Source organism: Hippocampus guttulatus, chromosome 21, assembly GCF_054856545.1.
Source record: "Hippocampus guttulatus isolate MCC_2025c chromosome 21, RoL_Hgut_1.0, whole genome shotgun sequence".
NCBI classification, from domain to species: domain Eukaryota; kingdom Metazoa; phylum Chordata; class Actinopteri; order Syngnathiformes; family Syngnathidae; genus Hippocampus; species Hippocampus guttulatus.
The window spans coordinates 240001-247500 of record NC_141281.1 but is presented as its reverse complement, the minus strand read 5'-3'; positions in this window follow the sequence as shown (position 1 = coordinate 247500).

Here is a 7500-nt window from a genome sequence, read left to right as displayed (position 1 = left end):
AATAATAGCGGGCCGGCCCGGCGAGCGTGCGTGCCCGGGAAAAAGGCCTCCTTGCAGGCGTGAGAGTTTAATAATAGCGGGCCGGCTCGGCGAGCGTGCGTGCACGGGAAAAAGGCCTCTTGGCCGGCGTGAGAGTTTAATAATAGCGGGCCGGCCCGGCGAGCGTGCGTGCCCGGGAAAAAGGCCTCCTTGCAGGCGTGAGAGTTTAATAATAGCGGGCCGGCTCATCGAGCGTGCGTGCCCGGGAAAAGGGCCTCCTTGCAGGCGTGAGAGTTTAATAATAGCGGGCCGGCTCTGCGAGCGTGCGTGCCCGGGAAAAGGGCCTCTTGGCCGGCCTGAGCGTTTAATAATAGCGGGCCGGCTCATCGAGCGTGCGTGCCCGGGAAAAGGGCCTCTTGGCCGGCCTGAGCGTTTAATAATAGCGGGCCGGCCCCGCGAGCGTGCGTGCCCGGGAAAAAGGCCTCCTTGCAGGCGTGAGAGTTTAATAATAGCGGGCCGGCTCATCGAGCGTGCGTGCCCGGGAAAAGGGCCTCCTTGCAGGCGTGAGAGTTTAATAATAGCGGGCCGGCTCGGCGAGCGTGCGTGCCCGGGAAAAAGGCCTCTTGGCCGGCGTGAGAGTTTAATAATAGCGGGCCGGCCCCGCGAGCGTGCGTGCCCGGGAAAAAGGCCTCCTTGCAGGGGTGAGAGTTTAATAATAGCGGGCCGGCCCGGCGAGCGTGCGTGCCCGGGAAAAGGGCCTCTTGGCCGGCCTGAGCGTTTAATAATAGCGGGCCGGCCCGGCGAGCGTGCGTGCCCGGGAAAAAGGCCTCTTGGCCGGCTTGGGGGATTGAAAAAAAATCCCCCATTCATTTTCAACGGGAGGGGTCGGCGGTACCGCTTGGTGTCCGCCAGACGGCGGTGTGGTAGGCAAATGGCGGGCCTGCACGGCGAGCGTGCGTGCCCGGGAAAAAGGCCTCCTTGCAGGCGTGAGAGTTTAATAATAGCGGGCCGGCCCGGAGAGCGTGCGTGCCCGGGAAAAAGGCCTCTTGGCCGGCGTGAGAGTTTAATAATAGCGGGCCGGCCCGGCGAGCGTGCGTGCCCGGGAAAAAGGCCTCCTTGCAGGCGTGAGCGTTTAATAATAGCGGGCCGGCTCATCGAGCGTGCGTGCCCGGGAAAAGGGCCTCTTGGCCGGCGTGAGAGTTTAATAATAGCGGGCCGGCTCATCGAGCGTGCGTGCCCGGGAAAAAGGCCTCTTGGCCGGCTTGGGGGATTGAAAAAAAAATCCCCCATTCATTTTCAACGGGAGGGGTCGGCGGTACCGCTTGGTGTCCGCCAGACGGCGGTGTGGTAGGCAAATGGCGGGCCTGCACGGCGAGCGTGCGTGCCCGGGAAAAAGGCCTCCTGGCCGGCGTGAGAGTTTAATAATAGCGGGCCGGCTCTGCGAGCGTGCGTGCCCGGGAAAAAGGCCTCCTTGCAGGCGTGAGCGTTTAATAATAGCGGGCCGGCTCATCGAGCGTGCGTGCCCGGGAAAAGGGCCTCTTGGCCGGCGTGAGAGTTTAATAATAGCGGGCCGGCTCATCGAGCGTGCGTGCCCGGGAAAAAGGCCTCTTGGCCGGCTTGGGGGATTGTAAAAAAAAATCCCCCATTCATTTTCAACGGGAGGGGTCGGCGGTACCGCGTGGTGTCCGCCAGACGGCGGTGTGGTAGGCAAATGGCGGGCCTGCACGGCGAGCGTGCGTGCCCGGGAAAAATGCCTCCTGGCCGGCGTGAGAGTTTAATAATAGCGGGCCGGCTCATCGAGCGTGCGTGCCCGGGAAAAAGGCCTCCTTGCAGGCGTGAGAGTTTAATAATAGCGGGCCGGCTCGGCGAGCGTGCGTGCCCGGGAAAAAGGCCTCCTTGCAGGCGTAAGAGTTTAATAATAGCGGGCCGGCTCATCGAGCGTGCGTGCCCGGGAAAAAGGCCTCTTGGCCGGCTTGGGGGATTGAAAAAAAATCCCCCATTCATTTTCAACGGGAGGGGTCGGCGGTACCGCTTGGTGTCCGCCAGACGGCGGTGTGGTAGGCAAATGGCGGGCCTGCACGGCGAGCGTGCGTGCCCGGGAAAAATGCCTCCTGGCCGGCGTGAGAGTTTAATAATAGCGGGCCGGCTCGGCGAGCGTGCGTGGCCGGGAAAAAGGCCTCTTGGCCGGCGTGAGAGTTTAATAATAGCGGGCTGGCTCGGCGAGCGTGCGTGCCCGGGAAAAGGGCCTCTTGGCCGGCGTGAGAGTTTAATAATAGCGGGCCGGCTCAGCGAGCGTGCGTGCCCGGGAAAAAGGCCTCCTTGCAGGCGTGAGAGTTTAATAATAGCGGGCCGGCTCATCGAGCGTGCGTGCCCGGGAAAAGGGCCTCTTGGCCGGCGTGAGAGTTTAATAATAGCGGGCCGGCTCATCGAGCGTGCGTGCCCGGGAAAAGGGCCTCTTGGCCGGCGTGAGAGTTTAATAATAGCGGGCCTGAGAGTTTAATAATAGCGGGCCGGCTCGGCGAGCGTGCGTGCCCGGGAAAAGGGCCTCTTGGCCGGCGTGAGAGTTTAATAATAGCGGGCCGGCTCATCGAGCGTGCGTGCCCGGGAAAAGGGCCTCTTGGCCGGCGTGAGAGTTTAATAATAGCGGGCCGGCCCGGCGAGCGTGCGTGCCCGGGAAAAAGGCCTCCTTGCAGGCGTGAGAGTTTAATAATAGCGGGCCGGCTCCGCGAGCGTGCGTGGCCGGGAAAAAGGCCTCTTGGCCGGCGTGAGAGTTTAATAATAGCGGGCCGGCTCATCGAGCGTGCGTGCCCGGGAAAAGGGCCTCTTGGCCGGCGTGAGAGTTTAATAATAGCGGGCCGGCTCATCGAGCGTGCGTGCCCGGGAAAAGGGCCTCTTGGCCGGCGTGAGAGTTTAATAATAGCGGGCCGGCCCGGCGAGCGTGCGTGCCCGGGAAAAAGGCCTCCTTGCAGGCGTGAGAGTTTAATAATAGCGGGCCGGCCCGGCGAGCGTGCGTGCCCGGGAAAAAGGCCTCCTTGCAGGCGTGAGAGTTTAATAATAGCGGGCCGGCCCGGCGAGCGTGCGTGCCCGGGAAAAAGGCCTCCTTGCAGGCGTGAGAGTTTAATAATAGCGGGCCGGCTCCGCGAGCGTGCGTGGCCGGGAAAAAGGCCTCTTGGCCGGCGTGAGAGTTTAATAATAGCGGGCCGGCTCATCGAGCGTGCGTGCCCGGGAAAAGGGCCTCTTGGCCGGCGTGAGAGTTTAATAATAGCGGGCCGGCTCATCGAGCGTGCGTGCCCGGGAAAAGGGCCTCTTGGCCGGCGTGAGAGTTTAATAATAGCGGGCCGGCCCGGCGAGCGTGCGTGCCCGGGAAAAAGGCCTCCTTGCAGGCGTGAGAGTTTAATAATAGCGGGCCGGCCCGGCGAGCGTGCGTGCCCGGGAAAAAGGCCTCCTTGCAGGCGTGAGAGTTTAATAATAGCGGGCCGGCTCATCGAGCGTGCGTGCCCGGGAAAAGGGCCTCTTGGCCGGCGTGAGAGTTTAATAATAGCGGGCCGGCTCATCGAGCGTGCGTGCCCGGGAAAAGGGCCTCTTGGCCGGCGTGAGAGTTTAATAATAGCGGGCCGGCCCGGCGAGCGTGCGTGCCCGGGAAAAAGGCCTCCTTGCAGGCGTGAGAGTTTAATAATAGCGGGCCGGCCCGGCGAGCGTGCGTGCCCGGGAAAAAGGCCTCCTTGCAGGCGTGAGAGTTTAATAATAGCGGGCCGGCCCGGCGAGCGTGCGTGCCCGGGAAAAAGGCCTCCTTGCAGGCGTGAGAGTTTAATAATAGCGGGCCGGCCCGGCGAGCGTGCGTGCCCGGGAAAAAGGCCTCCTTGCAGGCGTGAGAGTTTAATAATAGCGGGCCGGCTCCGCGAGCGTGCGTGCCCGGGAAAAAGGCCTCCTTGCAGGCGTGAGAGTTCAATAATAGCGGGCCGGCCCGGCGAGCGTGCGTGCCCGGGAAAAAGGCCTCCTTGCAGGCGTGAGAGTTTAATAATAGCGGGCCGGCCCGGCGAGCGTGCGTGCCCGGGAAAAAGGCCTCTTGGCCGGCGTGAGAGTTTAATAATAGCGGGCCGGCCCCGCGAGCGTGCGTGCCCGGGAAAAAGGCCTCCTTGCAGGGGTGAGAGTTTAATAATAGCGGGCCGGCCCGGCGAGCGTGCGTGCCCGGGAAAAAGGCCTCTTGGCCGGCGTGGGAGATTGAAAAAATTCCCCCATTCATTTTCAATGGCGGGGGTACCAGGGGTAGAGCTGGGGGTACCAGGGGTAAAGAGCGGGCCGGCCCGGCGTGCGAGTTTGTCCGGAAAAGAGGCCTCTTGGTCGGATTGGGAGATTGAAAAAATTCCCCCATTCATTTTCAATGGCGGGGGTACCAGGGGTAGAGCTGGGGGTACCAGGGGTAAAGAGCGGGCCGGCCCGGCGTGCGAGTTTGGCCGGAAAAGAGGCCTCTTGGTCGGATTGGGAGATTGAAAAAATTCCCCCATTCATTTTCAATGGCGGGGGTACCAGGGGTAGAGCTGGGGGTACCAGGGGTAAAGAGCGGGCCGGCCCGGCGTGCGAGTGTGGCCGGGAAAGAGCCCTCCTGGCCGGCCTGGGAGATTGAAAAAAATTCCCCCATTCATTTTCAATGGCGGGGGTACCAGGGGTAAAGAGCGGGCCGGCCCAGCGTGCGAGTTTGGCCGGGAAAGGGGCCTCCTGGCCGGCCTGGGGGATTAAAAAAATTCCCCCATTCATTTTCAATGGCGGGGGTACCAGGGGTAGCAGTACCGATTTTGGTCGTTAGGGGCGCTGTAGTAGGTAAACCAGATATGCGGAGTTAGGGGGTCAAGAAGGCGAAAGGCTTAGAAAGTGACCGTTCACCAAAATACTTTCCGAAACGTATATAGGGGGGCATGTGTCGGACGAGTCACCATGCTTTCTCGATGCTGGAGGTACCAGGGGCACAAAGTTGGCCGGGAAAGATGCCTCTTAGGCGGATTGAAAGCATGAGAAAATGCCCCCCATTCATTTTCAATGGCGGAGAGCGGGCCGGCCCCGCAGCCGAGTGTGGCCGGCGGAGAGGCGTCTCGGTCGGATGAATGAAGCGTGGAGCCGGCCTCTGACGGCGGAGCTCCGCACTTTCGAATATTTTCTATCTCCCCCTCCGGGCGGTCGACGGCAGTTGGGAAGGCCGCCCGAGAGGCGCCCGGGGCGGATACCTCGGGCGAAAAGCCGGCCTCTGACGGCGGAGCTCCGCACTTTCGAATATTTTCTATTTCCCCCTCCGGGCGGTCGACGGCAGTTGGGAAGGCCGCCCGAGAGGCGCCCGGGGCGGATACCTCGGGCGAAAAGCCGGCCTCTGACGGCGGAGCTCCGCACTTTCGAATATTTTCTATCTCCCCCTCCGGGCGGCCGACGGCAGTTGGGAAGGCCGCCCGAGAGGCGCCCGGGGCGGATACCTCGGGCGAAAAGCCGGCCTCTGACGGCGGAGCTCCGCACTTTCGAATATTTTCTATTTCCCCCTCCGGGCGGCCGACGGCAGTTGGGAAGGCCGCCCGAGAGGCGCCCGGGGCGGATACCTCGGGCGAAAAGCCGGCCTCTGACGGCGGAGCTCCGCACTTTCGAATATTTTCTATTTCCCCCTCCGGGCGGCCGACGGCAGTTGGGAAGGCCGCCCGAGAGGCGCCCGGGGCGGATACCTCGGGCGAAAAGCCGGCCTCTGACGGCGGAGCTCCGCACTTTCGAATATTTTCTATTTCCCCCTCCGGGCGGCCGACGGCAGTTGGGAAGGCCGCCCGAGAGGCGCCCGGGGCGGATACCTCGGGCGAAAAGCCGGCCTCTGACGGCGGAGCTCCGCACTTTCGAATATTTTCTATTTCCCCCTCCGGGCGGCCGACGGCAGTTGGGAAGGCCGCCCGAGAGGCGCCCCGGGGCGGATACCTCGGGCGAAAAGCCGGCCTCTGACGGCGGAGCTCCGCACTTTCGAATATTTTCTATTTCCCCCTCCGGGCGGCCGACGGCAGTTGGGAAGGTCGCCCGAGAGGCGCCCCGGGGCGGATACCCCGGGCGAAAAGCCGGCCTCTGACGGCGGAGCTCCGCACTTTCGAATATTTTCTATTTCCCCCTCCGGGCGGCTGACGGCAGGTGGGAAGGCCGCCCATTCATTTTCAATGGCGGAGGTACCAGGGGTGCCGCTGAGGGTACCAGGGGTGCCGCTGAGGGTACCAGGGGTGCAGCTGAGGGTACCAGGGGTGCCGCTGAGGGTACCAGGGGTGCCGCTGAGGGTACCAGGGGTGCCGATGAGGGTACCAGGGGTACGGCTGAGGGTACCAGGGGTGCCGCTGAGGGTACCAGGGGTGCCGCTGAGGGTACCAGGGGTGCCGCTGAGGGTACCAGGGGTTCGGCTGAGGGTACCAGGGGTACGGCTGAGGGTACCAGGGGTGCCGCTGAGGGTACCAGGGGTGCCGCTGAGGGTACCAGGGGTGCGGCTGAGGGTACCAGGGGTAAGGCTGAGGGTACCAGGGGTGCCGCTGAGGGTACCAGGGGTGCGGCTGAGGGTACCAGGGGTAAGGCTGAGGGTACCAGGGGTGCCGCTGAGGGTACCAGGGGTGCGGCTGAGGGTACCAGGGGTAAGGCTGAGGGTACCAGGGGTAAGGCTGAGGGTACCAGGGGTAAGGCTGAGGGTACCAGGGGTACGGCTGGAGGTACCAGGGGTAAGGCTGGAGGTACCAGGGGTAAGGCTGGAGGTACCAGGGGTAAGGCTGGAGGTACCAGGGGTTAGGCTGGAGGTACCAGGGGTAAGGCTGGGGGTACCAGGGGTAAGGCTGAGGGTACCAGGGGCGAAGCTGGCTGGGGGTACCAGGGGTTGGGCTGAGGGTACCAGGGGTTGGGCTGAGGGTACCAGGGGTAAGGCTGAGGGTACCAGGGGCGAAGCTGGCTGGGGGTACCAGGGGTGTTGCTGAGGGTACCAGGGGTGCCGCTGAGGGTACCAGGGGTTAGGCTGGGGGTACCAGGGGTTGAGCTGAGGGTACCAGGGGTAAGGCTGAGGGTACCAGGGGTGTTGCTGGGGGTACCAGGGGTCGCCATTCATTTTCAATGGGGGAGGTACCAGGGGTAGGGCTGGGGGTACCAGGGGTAAAGAGCGGACCGGCTCGCCGGCCGAGCGTGGCCGAAAAAGAGGCCTCCTGGCCGGATTGAGAAATTAAAAAAATTCCCCCATTCATTTTCAATGGCGGGGGTACCAGGGGTATGCAGTACCGATTTTGGTCGTTAGGGGCGCTGTAGTAGGTAAACCAGATATGGGGAGTTAGGGGGTCAAGAAGGCTAAAAGGCTTAGAAAGTGAGCGTTCACCAAAATACTTTCCGAAACGTATATAGGTGAGCATGTTTTGAATGGGTGACCTCCAGGGCGACACAGGGGAGGCCCCTAAGAGTATAATCAGACCATCGTGAGGGTGTTTCCAGCCACCCAAAAGCACTGGAACGGCCTCTGACGGCGGAGCTCCGCACTATCGAATATTT